Raw genomic sequence first — 12926 nt, 5'->3', positions numbered from 1 at the left:
TAACATGGGGGTTCAGAAAGTCGTGAAGACTGCGAAAATCAAACAGACACAGTTTAAGTCCCAGTTATACTGCTTTCTTGTTGTCTAACTTTGATAAATTACTAATTCCCCAGATCTTGGTTTCCTTATTTGCAAAAGAGATTTAATAACATGTCATCTGAAGATGAAGTGAGATAATTTCTATAAAATACCACCCACTGCTTTATATTATGTGCTCAACAAATGGGTGTTCTGTTTTCCTTTCACCAAGAATGGGAAAGAAAAAAAAAAAAGGATAAAATAACTACTCTTTACTGAGCCACAGTTAAAAGCACTTGTATTAATTTGTCCTTTTCACAGTCCTCTGCAGAGGGTGTCCATAGTCGCCCAAGAGGCGGGTGGGTGGCTGAGATGCGACATGAAGTCTCGGCGTTGGACCCAGAGCCCGCATTCTTGATGACTAGATTAGCCTGCCAATGAACTGTTGGTTAAAAGATAAGAGGAGGCTGTCGTTCATGTGGTTTAACGTGTATATGTAAATGTCGAAAAAGTAACTCCAAAGCTCTGTTAACGGATTCGTGATTGTTTTTCTGTTTCCCCCCCGTGTTTTAGCGCTTGGCGGAAGGGGCTCTGGAGCACTTTCAGTGACTACTACTCTTACCCCTTCCTGGGACACTGTTGAAAAGAACCAGCAAACATCCGGCTTCCCGAGATAGAATCTCAGATTAATGGAGTTGGGGAACAGATTACACTCGTCTCACTAAGATCAGGTAAGAGTTTCAAAATACATTTACTCTTTGCAGATGATATCTGACATCGTGACCTGCTCAGAAGTATTTCTGCCTTGTTATAAATTGGAAAGTTGTAACTAAAGAGACACATGTGGAAGGGAAAAAATAGGCTACCACAAAAAGGCATTGGTATGTGGATTGAAATGTTTATTATTAGCTAAGCATATGCTGATGTATTTAGAGATTTTTATTAACTTACATAAAGTATAGGGACTTAACATTTAGTATAAGGGGAGTTTCATGACAAGCGTTCTTCTTGTAAAATATAACTGCAGTACAGTTTTATGAAACCTGTAATTGCTACAATCTACATGATTTTTATTGCTGTAAAATAACTGTAAAATGGAGAAGGCTCTCCCCTTGAAATGGGTTATGATGAAAATGTACCTATTGTGATTATCTTTATCCGGATCCTTCGCTAACTGTGAGCCTCCCTTACTGGTATTTCAAATGCACGTAAATTTGCTTCTGCATATCGTTTCCTCAACGTCAAAATTTTCTGCTCCAATATATGAAATTGCCTGTCACTCTGCTTGGGATTAATTAGCAAAACAGAGCTGGGATTGAAAAAAGACAGTAAAATCGAATCAGATGGCAGAATTGAAGCCGTTACTGCAGGCAATCCTGGAGCGGGGGAGGTGGCGGTGAGGAATTAAAGGAGCAAAGGTGATGCGCGGTCTCTTAGAAGTACACTCCGGTAGCTGCCGTGCGGACACAAGCTAAGTGATGAAACCAGTGCTTTGGCCATGACATGAACTTATCGTGGGTGGACAGATGTTGAGAAATACAGGCCATCCAAAGGTTTTGCTTCTCAAGCATGCAAGTTATTCCGCATTTCACATGCCTGAGATTCCTGGTGAGTCAGAACCTCTTAGACATAAATGGAAAGATGCTGTGTATTTAGTTGGAAGCCTAGACCCCTTGGAATGCATGTTCACCTTCAACCTGGGACAAATTTTCGAGTGTCTTGTGAGCAATGTAGGGAAGGGATATCCCCAAAATTTCCTAGTGAACAAAACCTGGTAAATAGAAACTGGGTAGACTGAAGGCATGTAAATGCCCCTTGATCGTAGCATTGTGGCAGAGAACATGGGCTTTAGGAACAGATTGGAACCTGTGATTTGAACTCAGGACTGTGCCACCTTTTGGCCATGCCTTCAGGAGCAGTTGTAAAAACTAAAAGAGCTAATTTACAAAGAGTGCTTAGTACTGGATTTAAACATGAAGTGTTCAATAAATGACTATACTGAAGTGATTGTGCCAACATTAATAAGGGTTTTTGTAGATTCACTGGTCCCTGATTTTAATACTGTTTTCAGAAATCTGTAATTTCCCCTACCTTAAAATTTTCCTTAGTCTTACCTAGTTGACCGTGGGAAGATATTACTATATTTTTCAAGAGTAGAAACTTTAAAAGAAATCTGGCGTGTATTATATTTCTGAAGGTTCTTGGTACTTTAAGCTTTATGATTTCAGATCTGCCACTTTGTAGCATCTTGACATTGGGTCAATTACCTTCCAAATCTTTTCATCTTTGAAATGAGAACAATAGAATATCTACAATAATGTTTTGTGAGTATTAAATAAGACCTTGTGTATGATAGAGAAATACCCAATGCATGTGAGCTATTATTAATACTACGACTGTTAGTATTGTAATTATTCTTCCTAATTCTAAATTCTTTAGTCTACATTCTTTAGTCTAAATTCTTTAGTCTAAATTCTTTAGTCTAAATTCTTTACTCTAAATATTCTTTTCTACCTCTGGTGCCATTGCGGCAATTGTCTTTAATTGGTGGACCTTGAAGCGGAATGTTCTACAGAATCTCTAATAAAAGATTAATATATGCAAATTCTCAGGTCATGGTTTAAATCTTGAACATGACTCATTATGTTCATCATTTGATACCCATAAAATATATAAATTTAGTTTAAATGCAAATCTTATTTCATGATGTTACTAAATTACCTCCAAGGACAACCACTTTTAAAATTCCCAAACTTGATTTTTTCCAGAGGACACTACATTGACTTCTATTTTAAATTGCTTCACACTTTGATGATTCTTAATATCCGAGTTCGGCCATTTTAACCATAACTTTTTGCTCTTTAAACTGCTGACCCAACCTACTGAATCTGTGAAATTATAAAATACTAGGTAATCAGGATACCATAACTTCCTACTACCTATTGCACCGAAACTTGTAACTTCTAACTGCAGTCTTATCTCTGGGGTTGGGAGTGCTTAGTACTTGATTCCATAATCCAATCTTTTTTCCGTAATCCAATCCTAATGCTCAATTCTGACTCAGATAGTATTCACCACAGTCCAGTCCTGGGTTTCAAATAACCAGTGAGATTTAGGAAGCGGAAAACTTCGGCTCTGTCTCATGTGGGGATCTGATACTGACCACGGAAAACTGTGTTCTAGGGTTGATGATGGTGTTCTTTCTGAATTGCTGAAGACAAGAAAATGAAAACTTTTTTAGATTTTCTATCCATTGGATTTTCTTCATTTTTGTTTTTTTTTTCCAAGATGTTTTAAAATAAATAAGTTAATTGTATGAGCAAGCAAGAAAAAAAATAGATCTTTCAATATGCATATAAAGCTTTATGGCATATATAGGATTAACCAAAAAAGTAAATTATTATATCTAATCTACCTTTTTATATGATCAGGGCTTAAGCCAGATTTTTTTTTATAAGAACAGTATAATTTATTTTGCTAAAGCATTTACAACTATGTATACCATGAGGTCTTTCAGAGAGGGCAACAAGGCAATATTAGACCTTAGAACAGATTTTGTAACTTTTTTTTTTTTACTAGTCACTTATCATATCTATCAGAATAAAAAGTACTTATGTCATTTTATATAAGTTAGAAACTATGAGTGAAGAGAAAGCAAAAGTTTAAAACCATTTAGCCTTAGTGGTATAAAATATTTCTTTAATATTTAAAACATAAGATCTTTGAGAGTGTTTATCCAAATATTAAATGCATTTTTCTATTTATAATCCTTGAACATAATCTTGTATAGTGCAAAAATATAAATAACAAACGCAGAAATCCCATTGCCTATCATCAGAATGCAAACATTATCAAGTTCAGGGGCTCTGTTTTAGGTGACCTCAGTGTTACTAGAAATAAATACTCCGTGTTACTGGAAACACTCCACTGCCAAAGCAGGTGCTCAGAGGAGACGAGGGCTTTTGGAATACTGTGTGTTTCCGGATACTTCATCTTGTGGCTTTTTAAGATCTATGGAATGGGGAAGGGAAGTAATATTTATTGTTCTCCACATGCTAAGCATTTTATCTGCTCAAGTTCTGGAGATGACCTTGTGAGATGAGTCCAGGTATTCCTGTCTTATTTACGGATAAAACGAAGATCAAGGAATTAAGGAACTTGCTCAAAGTTATACCCCCAAGAAATGCACAGAGGCACAGTGGGAGTGGGCATAGAGACAAATCCAAATGCATTTAAATTCAGAACTACCTTCCATTTTATCATGTTCTCCACTTTACTATTCTGTCAAAGACTCTTTGAGAAAAAGTTGCCTTCAATGTTAGGACCTAAAATCTGTTTTTCTAACAGAAATATGCAACATCAAGAACATTAATACTACTTTTGAAAAGCTTCTGGATGGTCTAATCTATTTCTCATAGTTTCTGAAGACTGTTTTGATTCTTGGGCAGGAGTAGAACTCAGGGGTAGATTTGTAGAATGGTGAAGGCATAAGGGGAAACTCCAAGTATCTGATTACATACATCTAATGTATTCCGGGACAGGCCTGAGAAGAAAAATTCTGTTCTGCAGTGCTCTGAAGGAAACTAAACATTCAGTTGTTATTAGTGGTTAATAGAAATTTAATGCCAACTTTAATTGCTATGCCCTTTCATTAAGTCAATTCCTAATCATATTTGATATTATTTACTGCAGCATTCAATGATAATACAATTGTCTTGTTTAAGTTGTTTGGGAAATCTGCAGTGACAAAAAGCTCTTAGTACTTAAGACATCTTTTGTTTTTCAAAATATATAATACATTATTTGTACTTAGTGTACATTCTTGTTTAATCTTATTTCTACTTTATAAGAAAGCTGATACTTCTCTTATGCACATTTTCCTTATGTTATTGGCATATCCTCATCCTGAAAATATATGGATAGTAGCAGTAATTCCTAATTCTTGGTATGAATTGACAGGAAAGAGCATAGAATTTCATACAAGTCTGGAATTAACTAAATTATATTTATGACACATTTAGATGCACCTTAGGTCTTAAATAGTATTGAAAGTCCACTTGTCTTCAATATTCTAGAGATTTTTCCGGAAGAGTCATTTCATACATAATCTTATTTAGGCTCACTTCTAGAATACGATTTCGAGAAGATTGTGGTCTAGTGAATTTTCCTTTTCCTTTTTTTTTTTTTTTTTTTTTTTTTTTTTGGTAATAAAAGTCAATTTTGTCTAGGAACAACAAAATGTTTAGTCTGTTTCTTGGCAAATTTACTAAGATCTACGTGGGCATATTGAAGATCTGACAGTATAATTAAAAAGTAAGGATGGTTGTCAGACAAAGAATAAAGTGGGTACACAAATACCTTCTATCTCTTTGTATTTGCACTAAAGCTAAGTTTGTGTGAAAGAAAGAGCAGTGGACATAAAGTCAGAAGACCGGGTAACTTACTGTGAATTTGGCCACTTTCTTGGTATCTTGAGATTTAGTATTTTGTCTGTTTGCTTGCTTTAAGGAAAAATAAACTTCCCTGAGTTGTGGGAATTGAATGAGATAATGGTTGGGATGGTTCTAGAATTTTAATGCTCTATAAAAATGTACACATGAATGTTGCTATTGCCACTGGTGTAACACGGAAACTTCTAATGTAAGAATTTTAAATGTAAAAGTCTTTCAAATCTTTTAATTCAAAAAATTCCAAAGTTAAGCATTTGTAGTGGGCTTGTAACCACTTATAGTATTTACTATGTCAAAGCACGCGTCCGTTCACTTAGCATGCAAATTTGCTTTTTCATTGACAGAACGTGTGCCTTCAGAGTAAATACTCAATAGAGACATTCAATATTTTATTTTTGTTACATCATAAACCCCTATTGGATTATTGAGTCATGAAGATTTGGAGATCCTTGGCACTGGTGTCAGAGAAATTCTATGCAAGGAATGATTAAGACTCTATCATTTTAGCAGTTCTGATGAAGTCAGCTAGAATTATGTATATTCCATAATATAAACTGGCGTGAACTCATTAGTAAGTGTGATTAGGAAAGATAATTTATAAGAAGCATCCCTTTCCCCCTGTAAGCTGTATTTCTTGACTATAGTTCTGGACTTGTCCATTTTTCTTTTTGGTTCTAATAAATTTTGTTTCTTGTGGTATGAGGCTCTGTTAATATGTACAGATCCACTAAGGATTGATGACTTGACCTCTTTATCATTATGAAACGTCTCTTTTTTCCCTGGTTATATTCCTTGTTCTAAAATCTTATTTGACTTTAATAAAGCTATTCTGGCTTTCTTTTTATTAGTGCCTCCCTGGGATATCGAATTTCCATCTTTTTTAATTTTAATGCTTCTCTTAAAAATTTCCACATGATTGTGTTTTCTCCTGTCCTCCTCTAATGCACCCCAATCCCATTTATAGACTTTGTGTGCCTGTGAACGGAACATCATACACTCAGGTGCTCAGGACAGAAACCAGGGAAATAGCTCAATTCCTCTTTCATCTGCCAAACGGATCCTAATGCTTCTCAAGAAAATATCGCACATTGATCCACTTTTCTCCATATCTACAGCATGAACCTAAAGAGGTCAAAAGCTTCACGACTGTAGAGTTCCTGACCTCTCCCCTACTCACCCCTGCCTGCCTTGACTCCGTTGCCTGTGCAGCAGCAAGGGTGATCTTCGCATGCATTGTATCATACCAGACCCTGTATAAACCCTGCAGTCTCTCCCGTTGCATTTCGAATGAACTCCAAACTCTTACCAGGACCTAAAAGGTCCTGTAGGATCGATGTCCTAACTCCTCCTTGCAACCCATCTCACCTTGTGGACCACCCAGCTTTGGTTCCACCTGGTCTTTCTGGTTCTTGATTCTATGAAGCTTTTTTCACGTTTGGGCCCTCAGCTGTTGCATCTCCCTGGAGTAAATTCACCTCAGCAACTTGCATTGTTGGCATTTAAACTGAGACCTCATGCATGCAAAAGAGAGATGTCTTCGTTAATTCATCCTTTCAACAAATATTGGTTCAGGGCATGCTAGATGCCAGACACTGAGCTCCAAGCTGAAAATAAATGGGTGAGTCTAAAGATATTTGGTCTTTGTGCTCAAGGAGTTTACAAATCCGTGAAGAAGACAGGCATCATTCAATGCAAGTGCAAATATTCCCTGACGGAAGTCCCATAAAGTGAGCACAGCTCTATGAACCCCATAGTAAAACAGAAATAGACTGAAGTTGCAAATAGGCTTCCTTGCAAGGTTCTTTGAGGGTGATCTGCAGGGGAAGCAAGAGTGAAATGGCACTTTGTAAATTCAGTAGAGATGAGAAACACGTTAATTGAAATCGTAGCTCATATACAGAATTGTTAACAAGATACATTATGACCATTTTGATAAGACACATCATGATTAGTAATTAGTTACAACAATCCTCAAGTTGGCACAATCTGATCCTGGATATAAAAGTGAAATTACAGGTCTATTGTTTCAAATGGAGAACAATGAGATTTCGTGCGCCATGAGATAGAAAAGGTAAGGAAAGAGTAATGGCAAGTTTTTAAAATAAACTTGATTCCTTTCTGTAAACTTAGTGAGATAAAAACTGGCTTTCATGACTATAGAGATTATTTTAATAAAAACAAAGGCTTGCATTTCCAAGAACACATTTCTTAGGCCTCATTTAAATACCTGAACCCAATTCAACTCTTCTTTTAACCTGGTCTTAAACCTAGAGGCGTAATGGACAATATAAGGGACAGGAACATCAGAGTATTTTGGGTTTGTTTCTGCGTCTGTCACCTCAAATGGCCTGGGCTGAAGGTAAAGCCAGTAATCCAGTTAGAGGTATGATATTTCATATATTCTGTCAAATTGACTGAAATGTAAGAATTTGCTCTTAAGTCCCCTTTTCCTTCTGTCCTTCTAGTTGTGCTGACGTTAATATTCTCATCTACAAAGTTCTTTCTGCTCACCTACATTTACCCGAATTTTATTTACCTTTATTTTTTAAAGTCAAGCTTGAAACTAAACTCCTCAGCTTCTGCCAACTTTATAAAAGTTTCTCTGCTGGCAAATTCTGATAATCTAAGCTTAATGATATTTACCCATGTTACCCTGCTTTCCTATGAAACTGTTTTAAAGGCCACATTACTTTCCCATCATGCATCAGTTGACCCTTGATGTTTAATGAACCATCCCAAATCAAAGGGCTGAATACAACCATGTATGTAACTCCAAATTCTGCTGGTCTGAGTGAGGTCAGCTGATGTCTTAGGTTAGCTCTTGGATTTGAGATCAGTTGGAGAGCCAGCTGGGAGCTGCTAGTCCTGGACCACCTCACTAACAGATCTGGCAGTTGGCTGGTAGTTTGGACCATGTGCTTCTCATCTCTAACAAGATGACCTCTGCCATTTCTCATGGATATCGGGTATTAAAAGCATCCATGGGCGAGGGGGAACTACACTGTGTAAGCATTCTTCAGTACTTTGTTGACATCACTTATGGCTAATGTTGCATTGGCCAAAGCGACTGACTTTTTGTTGGGATGATCTGTACTGTCACTATTAACACACGGGGGAAAGACTTTGTGGTCATTTTTATAATTGACCACATCCTCTCATTAAACAAAAAACAAAAAAACATGTTCTTTGAATCCCTCAATCAGCACTACCCATTTATAAAAACAATAATTTCTAACTGAATACCTAGGTTGTCAGATGAAGATATTAAACTCACTTAAGTATCAATTGACATTTTTAGTGTTAGCGCATTAATGCCATTTTCATACAAGATGAGCAGAAGAAATGGGATAACACAAGTTCCTGACTGAGCAACTTGAAACTTGTGGATTTCCTTTGATTTCTGGGCCTGATTTGTTGCTGCAAAAGCATCCCTCTGTTGCTGTATGTGGCCAAGGAGTCCTGCTGTGATGACGGCAGGAAGCTTCTTGACTTCCTGTGCAAAAGTGTTTGCAAAAAGGCCCTAGTCTGAGTTTAGAGATGTGTCTTTATAGCCTCAGGTCACACAGATGAACTTCAAATTGCATTCCACAAATGGATCAACTCTGTAGGAATACAGTATGCTAGAGACTGCAGAGGTTTTCCATTTCCTTAGGGCAGGGTGGGAAGAAGTTTGAAACTACAGTGATTACAACCATTAACAGACCATTTCTCCCTTTCACACCTGCCTCTGAGTCAGGATCTTACGAATGCTTTTTGAAAAAAGCGTGTTCCTTTGAGTTTTCACTTCGTCTAAATTATAGGAAATTTGCAGTAGTCCTAGTGATACTCCAAGTCTTTGGGAAAAATCAAAGGACCGGTAAAGAATTCCATGAGGAATTTTAAAAGCTCAGTAGTGTTTGATTTTGAACAATAATTGAAAATTGAACACAAATGACATATTTAAAGCAGTAGGTGGATTGAGATTCTAATACTGTTAAAAACAAATTTGTTCAAGAATCTCGCTTCTATTTGAGGGTTTCAGAAAGAGGGGTATAAGGGTGGATGAAATGTGTGAACAGGGCCAAAAGGTGCAAACTTCCTATTAAAACAAGTCGTGGGGATGTAATGGAGATATGATGTATAGCGTGGTGCCTATGGTTAATCCTATTCTGCATATTTGGAAGTTGCAAACATTGAATCATGGAACACTATATCAAAACCTAATGATATACTGTATGGTGACTAACAACGTAATAAAATTTAAAAAAATGAAAGTTGCTAAGAAAATAGATCTTAAAAGTTCTCATCACAAGAAAATTCATTTGCCCTGAAGTGTTTAACAAAACCCATAAAAAGTCGAAGCAAATACAAGGGAACCCCTTCAGCCTGAAAAATGACATTCCCAGAAAGCTTGTGGTTCATGTCAGATTTAACAGGGAAAAATAATACTTTCTAACATCAGAAACAAGGCATAGATGTCTAATCTCACCATTACTCAATATTTTACTTAAGGACCTTGTCAGTGCAATAAAGCAGGAAAAAAAGGCGAGTTTGAAAAGGAAGTGAACCTGTTTTAATCAGAGGTCATTCAGTGTTTGTAGGAATCTCTAGGAATGTGCAAAAAAAAATTTAGAAATTCAAGTTTTCAGGAAACACAAAAACGAATTTATTTCTCTACACTAACAATTAGAAATTGAAATTTAAAAACTATAATATAAAATAGCATAAAAACATTAAATACTTGGGAATAAATTGAGCACAATAGTTTTCAGCCTTTAGATATTGAATATATAAAACATAACCAGGAATTTTTAAAATAAGTAAATGGAGAGGTAGTCTCTGTTCATAGATAATAAAATATTAATATTGGTTTACTAATCTCCAAAGTGATCCATAGTTTCAATCTAATAGAAGAAATCCCATAAAACATCTTAGTAGATTGACAGGTGATTCTAAAACCAACGAGAGATCAAAGGAAAAGCATAATTAAAACAAGTTTTAAAGAAAAAGTTGAAAAGCTGACAGTATTTGATTTCAACTCTTACCATATACTATATTTGAAAATTATAATACATTAGGACAGGGTGGTGGTCAAGTAAGTATATTTATATAGGGCAATGAAAAAAAAAAAGTCCATGAATATGGTGCATTGACTTTTGATAAAGGAGCCAAAGTAATTTGATACAAAAATGCTACTTTTTTCAATAAATGATGCTGGAATAATTACATATCCTTATGAAAAAAAAAAACCAATAAGTATGTCACCTGTAAAGAAAACTAATTCAATCTGGATTATAGATCTGTAAATTATAAGCTATAGTATGTAGAAGAAAGATTCTTTTTGCCAGAAAGAGGCAAAAAGAATTTGTCATAAGAGGAAAATGATTAATTGGACTTTTTAAAATTGATATATTGCTCTTCAAAATAGACACTTTAGAAAATTCGACAAGCCAGACTGGGAAAACATCTGTAAAACCGATGCTGAAAATTGTGCTTAGTAGATATAAGGACTCTACAATTTAACCTAATTATTTGACTACACGTTTTACCATAGAATGTATAAGGGATGCAAATGAGCTCATGAATAGATGCTCAACATCTTTAGGTATATGTAAATGAAAATCACAAATGAAATCACACCCAGTGGGAGGAGTAAAATAAAAGCCTGACAATAACACATGCTGGCAAGGATGTGGGACAACTGGAAATCTCACACATTGCAAGCAGAAATGCACAGCAGTACAGCTGCTTTGTGAAACATTTTCTTATCAAGTAAAGCAAGCACTTTCCTTGTGGCTCACGACCCCAGCACTAGGTATCTCTCCAAAAGAAATGAAAACACAAGTTTACACAAAGACTTGGTTTCAAATGTTCTTGGAAGCTTTATAATAAAAACTGGAAATACCCTCGAGTGTCCATCAACTGGTGGAAAAGTAAACAAACCGTAGAATAGGGATAGAATGGAATGCTATCAGCTTTTATAAAGGAAGAGATTAATTCATGCAACTTGGATACATCTCCACGTCATTTTCAAAGTGGAAGAAGCCAAACACGCAACATCGCATACCGTATGATTCTACTGATAGAAAATTCTGAGAAAAGTAAGCTAACGGTGACAGAAAGCAGAACAATGGTTTTTAGCAACTGGGAGTGGAGTGGGAGTGTCAACTACCATGGGCACAAGGGAACTTTCTGGGGTGTAAAGAATATTCTATATCCTGATCTAAGTGGTGTTTATACGAGGGCGTATAATTTACAAATACTAAGTCGTGCATGGTTTTATTGTATGTGGCTTATATTTCAATGAAGCACAGATAGAAATATTTGTTTTTCTACCGAGGACATAAAAATGATTCATATTTACAATCTTGAGTAATTTCTATTACTGGATTTCTAGATTGAATCAAAAATTCCAGAATTTAAAAGGTTTTGATTACCTAAAACTTTGAAGAGTGAAAAACACTGGACAAATAGAATGGCCAAAAAAACTTTGGGTTTCTTGCATAAAATATTCATGAAAAAGTGTTTCAGAGTATATTCCTTGCCATCTCATTTTACTACATAATACCTAGAATCAGGAGAGGTCCTAACTGATAAAATATCGAGTGTTCTTGTAACAGTTTTCGAATTCTCATTATTATTTCCAATTATTGAACTGACCTATTTTAATATTTTCCCCAGATGACCCATTGTTCTGCTCTAGCTTTTCTTGAAGTGCTCAAAAGCTGTGCTCTGTGTTCAAATGGATGCTATCAAATTCGGAAATCATTAGTGTCCTTTCTTAGAGTCTGATTTTAAAGTGAGTATGGTCTGTGGGGTGGAGGCTACTTTAACTTGGAAGTTGCTAGTGATAAACTCTCAGCACCATACAAAGCAGCCCTGCTGTTACTCACCGTAATTAAAAGGTCACTGACACATTACCCCCATCGCCAGACTTAGAGCTGCTGAGTGTTTTGCCCTAGTTGCTTCTTACCTTACAGTATGTAACATTTCTTATGGCTAACACAGATTGACCCTGTGTAAATTATTTCCACCAACTTATTTTATGTTAAGATTTATCTTCCATAAGTTTATAGTAAATATAAATGCCGACAATATGAAGAATCGATTCTGCCTCTTGAAAATGATTTCTGTATTCAACTGCGTGGTCCTCAAACTGAGATGAGGAAAAGGCATTGATGACATTGTTTTTTAAAATATTTTTCTTTTATGAATGATGACAAAGTAACCATGTTTTTTAATTGTATCTAGTGCTGCTTTTTCAAAAATAGCTACTTTTCCATCTTGAAGTTCTGGAATTAAAAGTGTTATAAAGGTTATTGTAATGTAAGCACTCAAAAAGACTTCATTAAGTTCATAATACATAACAGATACAAGGAAAGGAATGGTCTTGGTAACTTTCACTTCTTTTAGACATCTGAGAATCAACAGTTATTTCTGTCATCGGTCTTCTATTTCAATCTTAGGTGTTTGGTTTTT

The 12926-nt window shown here is 35.7% G+C and overlaps 1 protein-coding gene across 1 annotated transcript in view; it reads left to right on the top strand.

Moving 5' to 3' along the window:
- DLGAP1 (DLG associated protein 1) overlaps positions 1-12926 on the top strand; it is an 843835-nt gene that overhangs the window by 118156 nt on the left and 712753 nt on the right. The window contains exon 2 of the mRNA XM_026496025.3: positions 592-749. The gene's annotated coding sequence lies outside the window, so the exon portion shown is untranslated. The remainder of the gene's footprint in view (positions 1-591; positions 750-12926) is intronic.

Source organism: Ursus arctos, unplaced genomic scaffold (genome assembly GCF_023065955.2).
Source record: "Ursus arctos isolate Adak ecotype North America unplaced genomic scaffold, UrsArc2.0 scaffold_17, whole genome shotgun sequence".
Taxonomy (NCBI): domain Eukaryota; kingdom Metazoa; phylum Chordata; class Mammalia; order Carnivora; family Ursidae; genus Ursus; species Ursus arctos.
This window is presented reverse-complemented; position numbering and strand designations above follow the sequence as displayed.